The following is a 21,545-nucleotide window of genomic DNA, read 5'->3' as shown; positions in this document are numbered from 1 at the left end:
CAATACTACGCCAAACCGGTCCACAGGATACACGCCGTTTTTCATGGTCTATGGAGCAGAGGCGGTTCTCCCTAGTGACATCCGGCACGATTCGCCTCGTGTGGCAGCTTATGTTGAGGCAGATAATGAGACAGCACGACAAGATGCTTTGGACCTATTGGACGAAGAGCGTGATATAGCAGCTGCCCGTTTGGCGATTTACCAGCAAGATCTTCGTCGCTATCACAGTCGCCGGGTTAGAACCAGAACTTTTCAAGAAGGAGATTTGGTGCTTCGATTCATCCAAGATCAAATGGATATGCACAAGTTATCCCCACCTTGGGAGGGACCTTTCGTAGTCAGCAAGAATCTGCACAACGGGTCGTATTATCTGATTGATATTCGAGAGCATCAAGACTCACGTACATCAGAAGAGGAGACCAACAGACCGTGGAATATAGCTCATCTTCGGCCTTACTATACTTGAGCCATTGGCTCTATTTATGTACATATCATGACAATGTATATATTATCTTTGATATATCAAACCGGAGCCTCAGCCAAAGTGGGGTCTCTGTCTTTCTCATCATGCGAGGTTACACGGAGTGGTTCTGTCTAAAGCGGCCTCCGGTTTACCCTTTGACATTTGTTTTATATCACTGGGGGCTTTGGTCGTATCCGAACCAACGAACACCCTTTGATAGGCGACAGCCACCAGATCATTTGGGGACTGAGTCAAGTTTGAACCAGTAATGCCTCTTGGTCGGCCTAAGGCCACAATATCACTGGGGGCTTTGGTCGTATCCGAACCAACGAACACCCTTTGATAGGCGACAGCCACCAGATCATTTGGGGACTGAGTCACGTTTGAACCAGTAATGCCTCTTGGTCGGCCTAAGGCCACAAAATCACTTGGGAGCATGGTCGGGCCCGAGCCATTGCTACGCCTCTTGATTTGGCATATATGCCACGAGTCATTTGGGGACCTGGCTGACTTAAATCATTGTCACCCCTATTGGGGGCCTTGATCCTGTCCGACCATGGTAATGCCATCTGAACAGCTTAATATAGCATATTTTTGCGAATGGTTTTTATTATTACTTTCGTTTCCATCTTGTTTTCATGATTTGTTCGTTTTTGCTTTTGCTGGATTTCTTTATGTCGACAAGCATATTTTTTCCGGTTCAGCCAATGATTTTTGATCCCCCTTCTAATCCGGAGGAGTCTCCCGGTTTACCTTTTCCCTGTTAACATCATGGAATAGCCAGGGGGGCTTGTATTAAGTCAGCACGGTTTATATGGGGGTTACTTTCTCCCTTTTTGACGGTAATGGTTTATAAAACCACCTCTTCAGGCTTGGATAAGCCAGCTTTATACCCAAACATGGAAGGTATTTCTGTGTCATGTGTTTGTTATATTTCTGATACACATATCAAGATCATAATCCGGCTGCGGCATAACCGCTACCGAAGTTCAAATTTTTTCTGATTGCAGGAAATATGAATTAAAGTTTTTCAAGCAAAAGCTTTAGTACTTATGCACGAAGGCATATCCCAGGCAGAAGTTTTAACTATCCTATTACAAGGCAACATGGTGCCCAAACAAAATCATTGTTTTTGTAGAAGGATGTTTCAAATAGCATTTTAAACCGGCTTCCGGTTCAAGCTTGCTCCTCGTCCTCCGCCGCTTCAGCTTCCTCGTCTCTACCCATTGGCTGGAAATCAACAGTGGTCCAGTCGATTCCCATTAAAGCTTGGAAAACAGCTTCTTCATGGATCAGGGAAGACGGTTCAATATCAGGGGCGTAAGTGTGCTTACGGATTGGAGGAATCAGATTCTCCGCTTCAACAGTTGGGGCAGGCACGCGCTTGTTTTGATCATTGTATTGAGCTTGATAATGCGTCAAATCCGCTTCTTCAGCTAGCTGGCAAGCCAGAGGGCGCACTGCACGGTTTATAGCCCTTAAATCTTCTTCGTCGAACTCAGAGCCGTCTTCTTTCAGACTGGGATAGCCTTGAGCTGCTTCCACAGGATCAAAGTCGGGCACCCATGCCTTTGCCCGGATTAAGGCATTGATGGCTCCGGTTCGGGCAGCGGATTTTTTCAGCTCCTCAATCCGGGCTGGAAGCATTGACAACTTGCTAAGAGTGTCCTGGATTAAAGAGGGCGCTGGATTGTTGTGAGAAGCTGTGCTGATGATCCGTTGGGCTCCAGTGTACAATTGTTCTATCAAGGTGTAGGCAGCTTTCAGTTTCTTCCGAACATCATTTCCTAAGTGCCCAATACGTGTGCCTACAAAAAGATTGGAATGGTCTCAAACCGGACTTATGATACAGCAGATTCAAATTTATTACAGAAGTTACAAGGAGCTTACCAAAGATAGCAGCAGTCATGGAGTGTATTTGCCGCTGTATGACCGTCAGTTCATCTACCACCGGTTTAAGGGCCGCTTCAGCATCTTCTGCTCTTTTGGTTAAACCGGCCTCCTCAGTGGCCCAGTCAGCTCGCTCTTTCTTAAAATTTTTCTTCAGCCGTTCAGCAGTGTTCAAAGTGCTGGTTAATTCTTCCTTGGCTTTATCTGTTTCAGCTTGCTGGGTCTTCAGGGCCTCCTGCAAATCGGCAATTCGGTCCTCCTTGATTTTAATCTCAGCCTGCATACGGATGACATTTTAAAGTTTTCATAGTCGAGACAAGAAATTGAAGTATCAACCACATAAACAAAGTTATATGCCTGATACTTGGGGGCTAATGTATCTTCAATTTTTTGTATTTTGCTCAACTACAAAGTCCCAAGCTCAATACAAGTATTCAACTTGGCACTTGGGGGCTAATGGCTATTTGATCAAGTTTTGTTTTAAGGACAACTTTTTAGCTCCGGCTTGCTTATGCTAAACCGGCCCTCGAGGGTTATACCGACGGATTTCAATAAAATATATATATTCAGGATCAAGTCCCAGTTTGACCAAGGTCACAAGCCGGCCCTTGGGGGCTACCGGGATGAATGCAAGAGCAGAAGAGAAAGAAGGAATTTACCTCAAATTTATCCCTCATCATTTTGACCAGGCCAGCCTCACAGTCACGGCTAGTGTAAAGCCGGTTTAAATAGCCAGAATGAAGATCTTGAGCATTCAGAGCGGCGTATGTTTCCAATTCGACACCCCAGTTTCCTTTGTTCAAAGAGGAAGAATCCTCTTTGATGGTATGCCTGGTAAGAGTGGCAGGATTCCCGGGTTCAGAACGGCCTACACCGGTAATCACAACATCCTCATCTTTTGATTCACCGGTTTGGGTTGGTGCGGCTGTTTCGTCAGCAGGAGTGTGGGATTTCTCAATCTGGACAGAACTGGCAGGCGGATCAGCAGACGCTGGAGCATTAGTAAGACCTTCTTCAGGAATAATGTCATCTTGCAGAGGAGGATCATTGGGGATATCTTCAGAAATAAGCACTTCATGATCCGGCGCTTGGTCATGTTCCGGGGCCACATTTTCTTCAGCCGCTTTATCCAGGCGGGCTTTCTTGCTTGGTTTCGGTTTAGCCCTGAGAGGAAAATAAAAAAAAAGTTAGAGGTCAAAGAAAAGCGTAAGACATTGCGCGGCAAACCGGAACCATATGTTCGGTTTAAACTTACCCAGCAACTGTTTTCAAAGGTGGTAGCTGGGTGGCCGACGATTCACCAGATGAGGAATGAGAAGTGACCTGATAATCGGAGTCGGATGGATTAAGAGGTTGACAGAAGAAACCCGCTTTACGATTTAAATCAATAAAAAGGTCGGAGACCTCGGAGCGGCGTTTTCGAACCGGACTGTTTGGTAAACCGGCAGAGGTAACTACCTGGCCACTGTGCCGGGTTGTGCGGCGAGCTTCGTGTTGCTGGGTCTTCATAAGAAATTGGGAATCCAGATAAGCAAGAGGATGAGAAAATTTAACTTTCCGGTTTGCCCGGCGAAATTTTGGCAAAGGCAAGATTTCTGAATCAGAAGAGAGAATGGTTACCTCAACGAAAACCGCATTGCTGGCTTCAGCGTCATCCTGACAAACATCATCATCAATAAGGCATGTAAAAAGTAAGCCAAGTGAATCAAGTTCTATCTCAAGATCCGGATTACCCACATCATCATCCATGGCCGGGTCAGACGAAGCGGTGGTTTTTCTCTTATGAGCTGGTTTGTTGACAACCTTGGTCTTGGGCCGGGTTGGCCGTCCAGCTTTTTCCGTTTTGTCTTGAGGAAGTTTCTTACTCCAGAACGGATTATCACCCTGGATCAGCAGCAATTAAAATGTTGAATATATAAAATAGTAACTCGGATCAACAATAAAGCAATTGAAATATTACCGCTGGCGGTTTGTTGGTGGTGCAATATGGAAGCAGACCGGTTTGAGCACAGAGGTGCTCCGGTTCATTCAGCATCTTCTTCATAGATTCTGTGACTTCATCCCCAGGGAGTTGGATTTTAGTGTGTCGGAGTGGGTCATCGACACTATCAGTATACTCACACATCAAATTTGGGCGCCGGCTTAGAGGCAAAATACTCCATGATATCCAGCAGCATGCAAGGTCTATTCCAGTTAAACCGTTGGCCATGAAGGCCCGGAGCTTGGACAGTTGAGGAGCATATTTAATTCTCTCCTTGGCGTTTAGCCTTTGTGGAAAGGGGTGAGTGTTGCTGAGCCGTTCCGGACGGAAGCCAGGCAAGGGATTTTCGTTGTCAGGAGATGTATCCTTGCAATAAAACCAAGTTACGTTCCATTCCTTGGGGTGAGTATGGAGTTTGACGTGAGGGTAGGTGATTTCTTTCCTCTTCTGAATGGCCATACCGCCCAGTTCGGTATTAGGGCCATCAGTGAATTCAGTACGACGGTTCAGATGAAAGAGATCTCTGAATAACTCGACGGAAGGCTCCTCTTGAAGGTATGCCTCAGAAAGTACTTGAAAGTGACATAGGTTGGTGACGGAGTTGGGGCCAATATCCTGTGGACGGAGTTGAAAGTTGGCTAACACGTCCCGGTAAAATTTGGAGCCGGGCGGTTTGAAGCCCCGGGCCATATGATCTGTGAAGACCACGACCTCTCCTTCCTGGGGTGTAGGAGGACATTCATCTCCAGGAACCCTCCAATGAATCGTGTCTTTGCTGTCCAAAGCACCAATCAGGACTAGGTCGTTCATCTGTGATTCTGTGACACGGCAGGGAACCCAATTGCACTCGTACACTTGTTTGGCCATGACAAGATCTACAAGGAATAAATGATCCGGTTCAAGCATATGCCGGATAAAACGGTGGTGATCTAATTACGGTAGACCGGAGGCAGTACCATAAACCGGTCTTCTACAACGCAGCATCAGAGGGATTCTGGCGGTTCAACCAGGGGACTAATGACATATATGCCGGTCTAGCAATTTTTTCTCTATGGTGAAGTTAAACCGCCTGGCCTAAGTATCGGAAGCAATCAAAACTATGGATAACTAGTTATGCAGAAACAAGTTTCACAAAATTATGTTACAGCCACGGATCTATAGCAAGTTCATAAAAAACAGGAAGTATTTTGCAGACTAAGACGGAAACAGAAGTGAACCATTGAGTGGATAGATACGGGAGATCTATAAGTCTGGATGAGAAATGGTAAGCGGATGCTAAAGGGATCGCTACTAAACACAGCAAGAGTTCACGGATGCATTCAAGATCAGAGAGCAGCTATGAACGCGCGATGAACGTAGCAAGAACATGGAACCCTAAGAACAGATCTAGGTTAAGAGGGAGAGAGAACTTACCAGGAACAGAGAGGATGCGGAAAGACGCCATGACACTCTGGTACGTGCAGGTTGATGCAGCGGCCTGAGACGAGGCAGAGGCCGACGGTGGTGGCGGAGCTCCAAGGCCGGCGACGTAAGGAAGAAGAAGAAGAAGGGACGAAGGGGAAGAGAAGGGAAATGACCCTTCGGTCTTATTTATAAGGCAACTGAGCTAGATCAAACGCGCGAATCCAGGAGCTGTCATTAAGAGGGCGTTATGAATTTCATAATGATGTCATGCCGGTTTATAGTAGCCAAAACTGATGATGTCATGCCGGTTTACAGTGACCAAAAGTGATGACGACATGGAGATTTGCCAATTAACAGAAGGCATCCAAGAGGCAAGATGGTGTGAAGGATTGACATGAACCAGTTCAAATCAATCTAGGGCCTAATGTTGGGGATATTACCACTGGGCGTAAACCGGCTTACTTGGGCCGGGTTAACATCATAGTGGTATAAGCAGGTGAAGGCCCGAGGCCTATAGTCGGTTTAGAATCTGTATCAGTAAAACCGACCTGATGTATAGCTTGTATTGTAAGTTAGGAATAGAGAGATACCGACCGGGATACAAATATGAACCGGCTCGGACTCTATGGACCGACGGGCGTCACCCGTGTATATAAGGGGACGACCCGGCGGCGGTTCAAGGGACGACAACCACAACTCGGGCCTAGGCGAAGCTTGTTTGCTCCCTAGCCATCGAGACCACATCAATTCCATCACAACTAGACGTAGGCTTTTACCTTCATTGAAGGGGCCGAACTAGTATAAACACCACGTGTCTTTGTGTCCGCTTTAACCCCTTCAAGTAAACGCGTAGCGATGGCTCCACGACTAAGTCCTTTCGCTAGGACATCTGCCGTGACAAATCTACGACACTAACAATAGCATAACCCTAACCCTAACCCCAACATAAAAACACACATAACCCTAACCCTAGCATAGTTTGAAGCCTAACCCTACCAAATTAGCAAAGAAACATAACATGTTTCAACACAATTTTCCAAATCCAAGCCAAAACTAGGGTTTCCCCAAACTAGCAAGATTTGAGCAAATGTGACAATTCCTATGGATGAAAAAGAGGGGATGAGGAGATTACCTTAAGGGAGGGGTTGGCTTCAAAATCCATGGACAAATACTCCAGATTTGCAAGATTTCAGAAGGATTTGAGAGGGGGGAGAGGGAGGGCTCTTAGCTTCAGGTTGTGGGTGGGGTCGGGGTGTGTGGGGTGGGGATGGGTGGGGTGAGGGGGTGGGGCCAGCCTAAGTGACAAACAGACAGTGCAACGCCTAAGGACCGGGCGCTCCACATTACAAGTGTGGCGCCCAAGTGATAGGCGCTGCACATTACACTGTGTGGCGCCCAGCAGTTAGGCGCTGCACTACTGGCTGTGGGGCCGCACCTGGCCCCGGGCTGCCACGCTGGCCGAGGGTGAGACGCCTAAGGCAAAGGCGCTACACAGTAGGGTGCGGCGCCTGTCTGTCGGGCGCCACTCGAAAGGGTCAGCAACGTGAATTTTTTTTCTAAAGCAGTTCAAATTTTGAATTGTTTTCATCCACAGGTCAAATATGTGTTTTTTGCCGAAATTTTTGGGAGGAGGAGGAGGAACTTAAGTGATGGGCTCTGCTAGCAGGGCCCCGTCTAGGTGCGGGAGGTTCCGTTGACCGCCGTTGACAGAGTTGTTGACAGGGCAAAAATCAGCATGGTGCCAAACTTGCACGAGGGCCTACGGAATGATCAAGGTCAACATTAACTTAACAAGTTCAATGCACGACCATTCAATAGAAGTTATTGAGAGTCACTTACAAGGTGGTTGGCGGCTTGCTTCAAGGTTTTCAGACGTGGGGACTTGCTTGCGGGCTTTGGTCAGCGAGTCTGCTGCCTACGAGAAAGATGGGGCGACCAAACTGGTCGGCTGATTCTGATACACCTTCTAGCACTTCTCCTGGCCTGAGTCCTTGGGCTGGTCTTGCCCGATGATGCTAATAGCCAAGGTCCTCGCGCTCGCGGATCGATTGCGGAGCTCATAGTTGAAGGAAATATGCCCTAGAGGCAATAATAAAGTTATTATTTATTTCCTTATATCATGATAAATGTTTATTATTCATGCTAGAATTGTATTAACCGGAAACATAATACATGTGTGAATACATAGACAAACAGAGTGTCACTAGTATGCCTCTACTTGACTAGCTCGTTGATCAAAGATGGTTATGTTTCCTAAGCATAGACAGGAGTTGTCATTTGATTAACGGGATCACATCATTAGGAGAATGATGCGATTGACTTGACCCATTCCGTTAGCTTGGCACTTGATCGTTTAGTTTGTTGCTATTGCTTTCTTCATGACTTATATATGTTCCTATGACTATGAGATTATGCAACTCCCGTTTATCGGAGGAACACTTTGTGTGCTACCAAACGTCACAACGTAACTGGGTGATTATAAAGGTGCTCTACAGGTGTCTTCGAAGGTACTTGTTGGGTTGGCGTATTTCGAGATTAGGATTTGTCACTCCGATTGTCGGAGAGGTATCTCTGGGCCCTCTCGGTAATGCACATCACCTAAGCCTTGCAAGCATTGCAACTAATGAGTTAGTTGTGAGATGATGTATTACGAAATGAGTAAAGAGACTTGCCGGTAACAAGATTGAACTAGGTATTGAGATACTGACGATCGAATCTCGGGCAAGTAACATACCGATGACAAAGGGAACAACGTATGTTGTTATGCGGTCTGACCGATAAAGATCTTCATAGAATATGTAGGAGCCAATATGAGCATCTAGGTTCCTCTATTGGTTATTGACCGGAGACATGTCTCGGTCATGTCTACATAGTTCTCGAACCCGTAGGGTCCGCACGCTTAACGCTACGATGACAGTTATATTATGAGTTTATATGTTTTGATGTACCGAAGGAGTTCGGAGTCCCGGATGAGATCGGGGACATGATGAGGAGTCTCGAAATGGTCGAGACGTAAAGATCGATATATTGGACGACTATATTTGGACTTCGGAAAGGTTCCGAGTGATTCTGTTATTTTTCGGAGTACCGCAGAGTTACGAGAATTTGCCGGGGAGTATATGGGCCTTATTGGGCCATACGGGAATAGAGGAGAGAGGCCAAAAGGAAGGAGGCCTGCGCCCCCCCCTCTGGTCCGAATTGGACAAGGGGTGCAACCCTCTTTTCCTTCTCCCTCTCCTCCTCTTTCCTTCTCTCCTACTCCAACAAGGAAAGGAGGAGTCCTACTCCCCCTTGGCGCGCCCTCCTCCTAGGCCAGCCGCCTCCCCCTTGCTCCTTTATATACAGGGGCAGGGGGCCACCTCTAGACACACAAGTTGATCAATTTGATCGTCTCTTAGCCGTGTGCGGTGCCCCCCTCCACCATAGTCCACCTCGATAATACTGTAGCGGTGCTTAGGCGAAGCCCTGCGTCGGTAGAACATCAACATCATCACCACGCCGCCGTGCTGACAAAAACTCTCCCTCAACACTCGGCTGGATCGGAGTTAGTGGGACGTCATCGGGCTGAACGTGTGCTGAACTCGAAGGTGCCGTGCGTTCGGTACTTGATCGGTCGGATCGTGAAGACGTATGACTACATCAACCGCATTGTGCTAACACTTCCGCTTTCGGTCTACAAGGGTACGTGGACAACACTCTCCCCTCTCGTTGCTATGCATCACCATGATCTTGCATGTGCGTAGGAATTTTTTTGAAATTGCTACGTTCCCCAACAGTGGCATCCGAGCCTAGGTTTTATGCGTTGATGTTGTGCACGAGTAGAACACAAGCGAGTTGTGGGCGGTATAAGTCATACTGCTTACCAGCATGTCATACTTTGGTTCGGCGGTATTGTTGGATGAAGTGGCCCGGACCGACATTACGCGTACGCTTACGCGAGACTGGTTATACCGACGTGCTTTACACACAGGTGGATGGCGGGTGTCAGTTTCTCCAACTTTAGTTGAACCGAGTGTGGCTACGCCCGGTCCTTGCGAAGGTTAAAACAACACCAACTTGACAAACTATCGTTGTGGTTTTGATGCGTAGGTAAGAACGGTTCTTGCTAAAGCCCGTAGCAGCCACGTAAAACTTGCAACAACAAAGTAGATGACGTCTAACTTGTTTTTGTAGGGAATGTTGTGATGTGATATGGTCAAGACATGATGCTAAATTTTATTGTATGAGATGATCATGTTTTGTAACCGAGTTATCGGCAACTGGCAGGAGCCATATGGTTGTCGCTTTATTGTATGCAATGCAATTGCGCTGTAATGCTTTACTTTATCACTAAGCGGTAGCGATAGTCGTGGAAGCATAAGATTGGCGAGACGACAACGATGCTACGATGGTGATCAAGGTGTCGCGCCGGTGACGATGGTGATCATGACGGTGCTTCGGAGATGGAGATCATAAGCACAAGATGACGATGGCCATATCATATCACTTATATTGATTGCATGTGATGTTTATCTTTTATGCATCTTATCTTGCTTTGATTGACGGTAGCATTATAAGATGATCTCTCACTAAATTTCAAGATAAAAGTGTTATCCCTGAGTATGCACCGTTGCCAAAGTTCGTCGTGCCCAAACACCACGTGATGATCGGGTGTGACAAGCTCTACGTCCATCTACAACGGGTGCAAGCCAGTTTTGCACACGCAGAATACTCAGGTTAAACTTGACGAGCATAGCATATGCAGATATGGCCTCGGAACACTGAGACCGAAAGGTCGAGCGTGAATCATATAGTAGATATGATCAACATATTGATGTTCACCATTGAAAGCTACTCAATTTCACGTGATGATCGGTTATGGTTTAGTTGATTTGGATCACGTGATCACTTAGAAGATTAGAGGGATGTCTTTCTAAGTGGGAGTTCTTAAGTAATATGATTAATTGAACTTAAATTTATCATGAACTTAGTCCTAGTAGTATTAGCATATCTATGTTGTAGATCAATAGATTGCGTTTAGCTCCCCTGTTTTATTTTTGATATGTTCCTAGAGAAAACTAAGTTGAAATATGTTAGTAGCAATGATGCGGATTGGATCCGTGATCTGAGGTTTATCCTCATTGCTGCACAGAAGAATTATGTCCTTGATGCACCGCTAGGTGACAGGCCTATTGCAGGAGCAGATGCAGACGTTATGAACATTTGGCTAGCTCAATATGATGACTACTTGATAGTTTAGTGCACCATGCTTAACGGCTTAGAATCGGGACTTCAAAGACGTTTTGAACGTCATGGACCATATGAGATGTTCCAGGAGTTGATGTTAATATTTCAAGCAAATACCCGAGTTGAGAGATATGAAGTCTCCAACATGTTCTATGGCTAAAAGATGGAAGAGAATAGCTCAAGCAGTGAGCATGTGCTCAGATTGTCTGGGTACTACAATCGCTTGAATCAAGTGGGAGTTAATCTTCCAGATAAAATAGTGATTGACAGAATTCTCTAGTCACCATCACCAAGTTAGTAGAACTTCGTGATGAACTATAATATGCAAGGGATAACGGAAACGATTCCCAAGCTCTTCGTGATGTTGAAATCGACGGAGGTAGAAATCAAGAAAGAGCATCAAGTGTTGATGGTTAACAAGATCACTGGTTTCAAGAAAAAGGGCAAAGGGAAGACGGGGAACTTCAAGAAGAACGGCAAGCAAGTTGCTGCTCAAGTGAAGAAGCCCAAGTCTGGACCTAAGCCTGAGACTAAGTGCTTCTACTGCAAAGGGACTGGTCACTGGAAGCGAAACTACCCCAAGAATTTGGCGGATAAGAAAGGATGGCAAAGTGAACAAACGTATATTTGATATACATGTTATTGATGTGTACTTTACTAGTGTTTATAGCAACCCCTCAGTATTTGATACTAGTTTAGTTGCTAAGATTAGTAACTCGAAACGGGAGTTGCAGAATAAACAGAGACTAGTTAAGGGTGAAGTGACGATGTGTGTTGGAGTAGTTCCAAGATTGATATGATCATCATCGCACACTCCCTATACTTTCGGGATTAATGTTGAACCTAAATAAGTGTTATTTGGTGTTTGCATTGAGCATGAGCATGAATATGATTTGATCATGTTTATTGCAATACATTTATTCATTTAAATTAGAGAATAATTGTTGTTCTATTTACATGAATAAAACCTTCTATGGTCATACACACCAACGAAAATGGTTTGTTGGATCTCGATCGTAGTGATACACATATGCATAATATTGAAGCCAAAAGATGCAAAGTTAATAATGATAGTGCAACTTATTTGTGGCACTACCGTTTAGGTCATATTGGTGTAAAGCGTATGAAGAAACTCCATGATGATGGGATTTTGGAATCACTTGATTAAGAATTACTTGATGCTTGCGAACCATGCCTTATGGGCAACATGACTAAAAACTCCGTTCTCCGGAACAATGGAGCGAGCAACTGACCTATTGGAAATAATACATACTGATGTATGCGATCCGATGAGTGTTGAAGCTCGTGACGGGTATCGTTATTTTCTGACCTTCACAGATGATTTGAGCAGATATGAGTATATCTACTTGATGAAACATAAGTCTGAAACATTTGAAAAGTTCAAAGAATTTCAGAGTGAAGTGGAAAATCATCGTGACAAGAAAATAAGGTTTCTACGATCTGATCGCGGAGACAAATATTTGAGTTAAGAGTTTGGTCTTCAATTAAAACAACGTGGAATAGTTTCATTAATTCGTGCCACCTGGAACACCAGATCATAATGGTGTGTCCGAACGTCATAACCGTACTTTATTGGATATAGTACAATCTATGATGTTTCTTACCGATTTACCACTATCCTTTTGGGGTCATGCATTAGAGACAGCTGCATTCACGTTAAAAAGGGGCACCATCTAAGTCCGTTGAGACGACACAATATGAACTGTGGTTTCGCAAGAAATCAAAGTTGTCATTTCTTAAAGTTTGGGGTTGCGATGCTTATAAGAAAAAGTTTCATCATGATAATCTCAAACCCAAATTGGAGAAATGTGTCTTCATAGGATACCCAAAGGAGACAGTTGGGTACACCTTCTATCATAGATCCGAAGGCAAGACATTCGTTGCTGAGAACGGATACTTTCTAGAGAAGGAGTTTCTCTTGAAAGAAGTGAGTGGGAGGAAAGTAGAACTTGATAAGGTAATTGTACCTTCTCCCTTGTTGGAAAGTAGTTCATCACAGAAATCTGTTCCTGTGACTACTACACCAATTAGTGAGGAAGCTAATGATGATGATCATGTAACTTCAGATCAAGTTACTACCAAATCTCGTAGGTAAACCAGAGTGAGATCCGCACCAGAGTGGTACGGTAATCCTTTTCTGGAAGTCATGTTACTAGACCATGACGAACTTGCGAACTATGAGGAAGCGATGATGATTCCAGATTCCGCGAAATGGTTTGAGGCCATGAAATCTGAGATGAGATCCATGTATGAAAACAAAGTATGGACTTTGATTGACTTGCCCAATGATCGGCGAGCCATTGAGATTAAATGGATCTTCAAGAGGAAGACGGACGCTGATAGTAGTGTTACTATCTACAAAGCTAGAATTGTCGCAGAAGGTTTTCGACAAGTTCAAGGTGTTGACTACGATGAGAGTTTCTCACTCGTATCTATGCTTAAGTCTGTCCGAATCATGTTAGCAATTGACGCATTTTATGAAATCTGGCAAATGGATAAACAAAATTGCATTCCTTAATGGAGTTATTAAAGAAGAGTTGTATATGATGCAACCAGAAGGTTTTGTCGATCCTAAAGGTGTTAACAAAATGTGCAAGCTCCAGCGATCCATCTATGGACTGGTGCAGGCATCTCGGAGTTGGAATATATGCTTTGATGAGTTTATCAAAGCATATAGTTTTATACAGACTTGCGGTGAAGCCTGCATTTACAAGAAAGTGAATGGGAGCACTACAACATTTCTGATAAGTATATGTGAATGACATATTGTTGATCGGAAATGATGTAGAATTATTCTGCAAAGCATAAAGGAGTGTTTGAAAGGAGTGTTTCAAAGAAAGACCTCGGTGAAGCTGCTTACATATTGAGCATCAAGATCTATAGAGATAGATCAAGACGCTTGATAAGTTTTTCAATGAGTACATACCTTGACAAGATTTTGAAGTAGTTCAAAATGGAACAGTCAAAGAAAGAGTTCTTGCCTGTGTTACAAGGTGTGAAACTGAGTAAGACTCAAAGCCCGACCACGACAGAAAATAGAAAGAGAATGAAACTCATTGTAACACCCTCGATGCGGCTATATCTCCCACGTGTCAAAGCACGACTTAGAGGCATAACCGCATTGAAAGCAATGTCGCAAGTGAGGTAATCTTCACGCAACCAATGTAATACATAAGGGAAAAAGATACATAGTTGGCTTACAATCGCCAGTTCACACAATTACAAGAATAAAGCATTACAACATCCAAATACAATCAAGGTCTGACTATGGAACCAAAATAAAGAGCAACCCCAAATGCGACAAGGTCCCCCGATCGACCCCAGCTGGGCTCCACTACTGATCAACTAGAAATGAAACAAGACAAAGGACAAGATCTTCATCGAGCTCCTCCTTGAGCTTGGTTGCGTCATCTGCACGGTCTCATCGGCACCTGCAAGCTGGTTTTTGGAAGTATCTGTGAGTCACGGGGACTCAGCAATCTCACACCCTCGCGATCAAGACTATTTAAGCTTATAGGTAAGGTAAGGTATGATGTGGAGCTGCAGCAAGCGACTAGCATATATGGTGGCTAACCTGTTCGCAAAAGAGAGCGAGAAGAGAAAGCAAAGCACAGACGGGCAACTATGATCAAGAAGTGATCCTAGAACAACCTACGTCAAGCATTACTCCAACACCGTGTTCACTTCCCGGACCCCGCCGAGAAGAGACCATCATGGTAACACACGCGGTTGATGTATTTTAATTAAGGTCAACTTCAGGTTTTCTACAACCGGACATTAACAAATTCCCATCTGCCCATAACCGCGGGCACGGCTTTCGAAAGTTCAAATCCCTGCAGGGGTGTCCCAACTTAGCCCATCACAAGCTCTCACGGTCAACGAAGGATATTCCTTCTCCCAAGACAATCCGATCAGACTCGGCATCCCGGTTACAAGACATCCTCGACAATGGTAAAACAAGTCCAGAAGACCGCCCGATGCACCGACATCCTGATAGGAGCTGCACATATCTCGTTCTCAGGGCAACACCGGATGAACACTACGTACAACTAAAACCATCCCTCAAGTTTCCCCGGGGTGGCGCCGCAAGTGGCTCTAGTTCGGACCAACACTTAGACAAGCACTGGCCCGGGGGGGGGGGTTAAAATAAAGATGACCCTCGGGATGCGTGACTCCCAAGGGAAAAAGGCTAGGTGGCGAATGGTAAAACCAAGGTTGGGCCTTGCTGGAGGAGTTTTATTCAAAGCGAACTGTCAAGGGGTTCCCATTATAACCCAACCGCGTAAGGAACGCAAAATCCGGGAACATAACACCGATATGATGGAAACTAGGGCGGCAAGAGTGGAACAAAACACCAGGCATAAGGCCGAGCCTTCCACCCTTTACCAAGTATATAGATGCATTAATTAAATAAGAGATATTGTGATATCCCAACAAAATAACCATGTTCCAACATGGAACAAACTCCAATCTTCACCTGCAACTAACAACGCTATAAGAGGGGCTGAGCAAAGCGGTAACATAGCCAAACAACGGTTTGCTAGGACAAGGTGGGTTAGAGGCTTGGCTCAACAATATGGGAGGCATGATAAGCAAGTGGTAGGTATCGTAGCATAGGCATAACAAAAGAGCGAGCAACTAGCAAGCAAAGATAGAAGTGATTTCGCGGGTATGGTCATCTTGCCTGAAATCCCGCAAGGAAGAAGAACGAGTCCATGAAGAAGATAAACGGACGTAGTCGAACGGATCCTCACACACACGACATTATCGGAACCAACCCGAAGAAGCAACACTGGAAAGAAGCAAACAACATAGTAAACAACCAACACATCAACATGGCATGATGCACAATCGAGTATGATGCATGTCCGGTTTAATGAAGCATGGCATGGCAAAGTGCACAAACAATCCTACAAATTAAGTGGAGATCAATATGCAACGAGTTGCATATTGACGAAACACCACAACAAGTTATTTAGATTGATCTCGTTTATGTACCAAACAATATTAAATGTTGTTAAACATGGCAAGAGGGTGAAGCGAATGAAAACTACCTATCTAGGCAAGTTTAAATGAGGCCGGAACAACAAACAACAAGTCCGGAAACTCCTCATGTGCATATTTTAAAGTTTGGTACTGTTCTGCCCTAAACACAATTTTATAGTTGTTAAACATGCAAAGTGATGCCACCATGTTAAACTAGGCATTTTTCCACTCCATTTACATATAAAGTTTATTAAATTTGGAGCTACGGCTATTTAGTTATGAAATAGACCATTTTAACATGGCATAGGAGCAAATTTAACAAAACAAGAGTTTAAACATTTTGAACATGGGTGAAAGTTGCATATTATTAAACTAGATGAAAATTTAAGCAGGTTTCATATTAAGTTTGTTTTAATCCGGTGCGCGGTTGGAGAGTTATAAAATGCATGATGTCTAGGGGGTTCTCTGCAAAACTAGGTTCTCTGGAATAAAAGATAAATTCATAGACCCTGAAAAAAAAACGTCAACGGGCTGAAACTGGGCAGACTGGGCTGCTCACATTGGGCTTGAGGAGGCGCTGGGCATCTGAGCTGCGAGCGAAGCAGAGGAAGGCCTCACGCGGCGAGTGGCACTCGTCTAGGATGGCGCTGGACTGGTCAACGCAAGCGCTCGGGCAAAGCAGCACGATGCAGAAAAGTCTTCGCTCGCCTCCCTCACTCGAACAGAAGGAGGTGGCGCTGGGGACTCGCGGCAGGGTCAGCAGGCGCGGGGCGGCGCAGTGCGGACGCCGAGGCGGCGAAGAGCGGCGGAGGCGGCGGCTCCGGCGACAGGTAAAACAGGGAACGTCCTGCAATGGCGACAGGGACTTGGCAAGACGTCCTCGGCGGGGTCCTGTCGGAAAACTGGCCGGAACGGGACGGATTTGGTCACCGGCGACGGATCCAAGCCGGATCCAGGCGGGCGCGGCAGCAGCAGAGACAAGCGGGTCCAGGGCGGGTCGGCGAGGAGGTGCTGCAAGGAGGTCTCGGGCGCCATGGAAGTTCGGGAGGAGACGGCTTCGTCGCAGCTTGTCGGATGGAGCTCGAAGCAGAGGAGACAGGGACTTGGCGCAGGGCGGAGATGTACTCAGAGCTTGGTTCCCATGGTGATGGCTGTGGAATGATTCACAGAAGATTAGAGAAAAGAGAGAGAGCCGCGGGGAGGAGGAAGGAGAGATGGGCGGTGCGGGGCTGGCCTGGTTCCTTGCTGCTGGTCGGCGCGACGTGAGATGGCGCGGAAGTGGCTCGGGGCGGCGTCGCGGCTGGTCTGTTGCTCACCGGAGCTCTCCGGCGGTTGCGTGCTCGGGGACGGGAGGACACAGGAGGCAGGGAAGCTGCAGATGGATCGATCTGGCTGGATTTTTGGATCGGGCATCTGGCTGTGGTAGGTGGGGAATGGATCCCGAGGGGAAACTGGCTGGCGGCGGCTCGATGGGACAAGGCTCCTAAGTTTTAGGGTTGCTGCCTAGGGGATTGGTCTATATATATAGCGCTAGATTTTTGGTTAGGGGCTATTAGGACCCTCCGACCGTAATCGGACGATCACGAATAAAATAGCTAGGGAGTCCAAATACGAAAACGGTGATGTTTTGTAGATGTTTGAGGATGATCCGGACCCAACGGTGACGACTGCCCGGGTCGGGTCCGGGGAAGTTTCGGACGCGCATGAGAGATCTATGCACGGCGCAAAGAGGGGTAGTGTTGGGGATATTACTACTGGGCGTAAACCGGCCAGGACAAGCCGGGTTAACTTCATCAGTAGTTGAGTGTGATAAAAGCCCATGAGGGCAGATGAGGGCTAAAGGCTCATAATCGGTTTAAGGCCTATAGCTATAAACCGGCGTCGGTATGTAACTTGTGTTATAAGTTAGGAATAGTGGAGACCGAACCGAACGCATCTATGAGCCGGTATCGGGACTCTGTAAACCGACGAGCGTCCCTATGTATATAAGGGGACGACCCGGCGGCGGTTCAAGGGGAGACAACAACTCGAGACATAGGCGAAGCTTATTTGCTTCCTAGTCATCGAAACACCCATCAATTCCATCACAACTAGACGTAGGCTTTTACCTTCATTGAAGGGGCCGAACTAGTATAAACTCTCTTGCGTCCTTGTGTCCGCTTTAACCCCTTCAAGCTAACCCGTAGCGATGGCTCCACGACTAAGTCCTTTCTCTAGGACATCTACCGTGAAAAAACCACGACAGTTGGCGCCCACCATGGGGCTATCACACGATGGTTTCCGGTTCTTGGAGGGCCGCTTTGAAGGACTCGAGGGCTACGCTGTAGGCCGGGTGACTAAGAGTCGTCGCGGCAAACTCTACATCGACGACGCAGGTTGGGGCCCCGAGGCCGGCTCAATTGAGTACGGGTACCGGGTCCCCTTTGGTAGCATTCACGTTTTCATTGGCAAGATCGATGAACCGGGCCCTGAGCCGGACATCTGCACAGACCTCGTCGAGACGGCTCGGCGTACGCGATCCGCCCGGGTTAAACCGGCCATGAAGCGTGCTTCGTGGGAATGATCCATGGAGGCAGTTATGAGGATGGATCGGAGCTTTGCGGGGCGACTGCCGTTCGTTCCGGTGACGAATCTTCGACCGGAGAAACCGAATCTCTTTATCAGCTACAAGATGGCCGGATTGAGAGCTGTTCCGATGGCGACAGTATTCCGGACCCCTCTGATCTGCCTAACCGGGTTGGAATATTCATGACCGGAACACAAGCAACGCTTCACTCTTCGACAGCCGCGGCAACGATCTCCGGTTCAGCAGCGGCAACGGTTGCCGGGGTGGGAGGCCCTGTGCGCCCACCGGCTCAGGTTCTATCAGAACTATTTGATGCGTTGGCTGTGCTTATGGCAGAAGTTAATCCGCCAGACCAGGACGCTCACAACACGGAGATTGCAAAGGTAAAGGAACAAATCACCCAGGCCAAAACGGATTTGGCGGCTGAGGACACCAGGATGGCCGCAGAGCGGGCCTCTTTAGACGCACAGGCCTACAGGCTTATGTTGGATCAGAGCGCGTCGCATGAAGTCATGAGGAGGAAGCACCGGTCCCGCTTACCTCTGGTTTTCGAGGCCAGAGACCTTTTCAACACTCCAGGACCAAGAGCCGGTAATCCGCTGGAGGGGAACCGGGCAGAAGCCCCTGGGACCGGTGCACCGGTTCAACCCCGTCAGATGGACCCGCCTCGTCAAAACACCGTTATACCTCGGGATGCTTTAACACCTCCGGGTCACTACTCCAACCCAATGGACAATCTTGTTGCCGCTGCTGCACGATTGGAGGCCATTCCAGTTGAAGGTGACTCGCCGCAAGCAGTAGAGCGCGACGGGTCAAGGAACTTCTGAGGACAGCTTTGGCCCAACAGGAGGCGTACTCGTACAGCCGCGACCGAATCCACTCGACCCCCCGTCCAAGCCGGAGCTATAGCAAACATATGGATGAACCAGCAGTGTCGAGTAATGAACGACGTGGAGCACCCCGTGGTAACAACCCGACGGGTGGTGCTGATGACGCTCAGGAAGTGGTGAACCGGGCCCGGGCGCGTAGGGAGGCCGAGTTAGCCGCACAGCATCAGGCTCGGCAGCTCACGCCGGTTCGTCCAACCATTTCGATCGAACCTGTTGTTACTTCTAGTTCTTTGGGGGTGCCTTGCCTCGTCCCCGCTTTACGCAACGTGCGTTTGCCCAAGGATTTCAAAGGCCCACACAAGGTACCAAATTATACGGCGGATCAACCACCAGAGACATGGGTAGAGAGCTATGAGATGGCCATGGAGATGCTTGATGTGGATGACACGGCGTGTGCAAAATACTTCACCATGATGCTTGAAGGAACGACCCATACTTGGTTAAAAGGCTTGCCCGCTAATTCTATCAGTTCATGGGCCCAATTACGAGCCCGGTTTATCAACAATTTCAAGGATACCTGTAAACAGCCTATGTCAATAGTGGACTTAGCTGCATGCGTCCAGGAGGAAGGAGAGTCAATGACTCATTGGGTACGCCAGGTTTCACAAGTGTTGCACTCCTCAGACCGCATCAATGCTGACACCGCAGTATTAACCCTAGAAGGCAACTGCCGGTTTGGGCCCCTGAAGTTGAAATTGGGACGGATGAAGCGTCATTGCACCGACATGGGGACCCTCATGGCCGCTTTGGTAAAATATGCTGATTCTGATAGTACCAAGGATCCCGAATCTGATGATGACAAGACAGGGAAGGGGAAGAAGAACAGCAGCTCCAAAGGTCAGCAGCATCACTGGGTAGGCAATGGCGGAGGAGGCAAGCGTAAAGCGGATGGCAACATGGATTTTGTGGCTAATACCAACGTACAGGACAATGGCCAATGGCGCAAGGGTAGGCCAAAAAATCGTAGTGGAGCGCCCAACCCCAACCCAAACCGCCTGAACTATCTGCTAAGCCAGCCCTGTCCAAGACATGGGATGAAGGAGGAGCCAGCAAACCACCTTTGGAAGGATTGCTTTATTATGCAGGAGTTCAAGAATTCTAATAATTTCTGGTATGATCACGGATCTGGCGGTGGCTTAGGGTCCGGGCCGGGTTACGGTGGAGGAAGTTCTGGTTCAGGATTTAATGGTAATCCGGGCGGACATAATGGTCAAAATAGTCAGAACAACCGGGGTGGTTACAACCAACAGCAGCAACAGTCAGGTTACCAAAGCAACCCAAAGTAGTTGAGTAATGGGCAGTACCATGTCTTTACCACTAGCTTGGACAAGCGAGACCGGAAGGTTTAGAGGCGGGCAGTCAACTCCGTTGAACCGGCCACACCCCGTTATCTACGTTGGTCTGAACAGCCAATCATATGGAGCAGAGAGGATCACCCACTCCAGGTTGATAATACGGGTCAGTTGGCTCTGGTGGTGGCGCCTCAGGTGGGAGGTTATAAGTTCACCAAGGTGCTCATGGATGGAGGGAGCATCATTAACATCCTATACTATGAGACCTTTCATCGTATGGGACTTACAAATAAGAATCTCAAACCGTCCAATACAGTATTCCACGGTGTAGTGCCTGGCAGATCAGCATATCCCGTTGGTAAGATAGCTCTTGAAGTGGCCTTTGGGGATGATCATGATTCCAGGTCGGAGACATTAACGTTTGAAGTGGTGAAAATCTAAAGTCCATATCATGCCCTGTTTGGGCGTCCGGCATACACCAAGTTTATGGCTCGGCCCTGTTATGTGTATTTGTAGCTCAAGATGCCGGGTCACAAGGGGACAATAACGGTTCACGGAAGCCGCAAAATCGCTTTGGAATACGAGGAAGGAGATGCGGCTTATGCAGAGTCGGTTTGTGCCACCGAGGAGTTGAAGTACTATAAAGACAATGTTGATCCGGCGGACATGACTCCGTTGAAGAAGCCAACTACGGAGCATGATCCGGCCCTGAAGTTCAAATCGGCAGCAGAAACTAAGCTTGTTGACTTTGTACCTGGCGATTCGTCCAAGTAGTTCAGCATTAGTGCCAACTTGGATCCAAAATAGGAAAGCGCGCTCATCGAGT

This window comes from Triticum dicoccoides, chromosome 4A, assembly GCF_002162155.2.
Source record: "Triticum dicoccoides isolate Atlit2015 ecotype Zavitan chromosome 4A, WEW_v2.0, whole genome shotgun sequence".
Taxonomy (NCBI): domain Eukaryota; kingdom Viridiplantae; phylum Streptophyta; class Magnoliopsida; order Poales; family Poaceae; genus Triticum; species Triticum dicoccoides.
Note: the sequence above shows the minus strand (reverse complement) of the source record.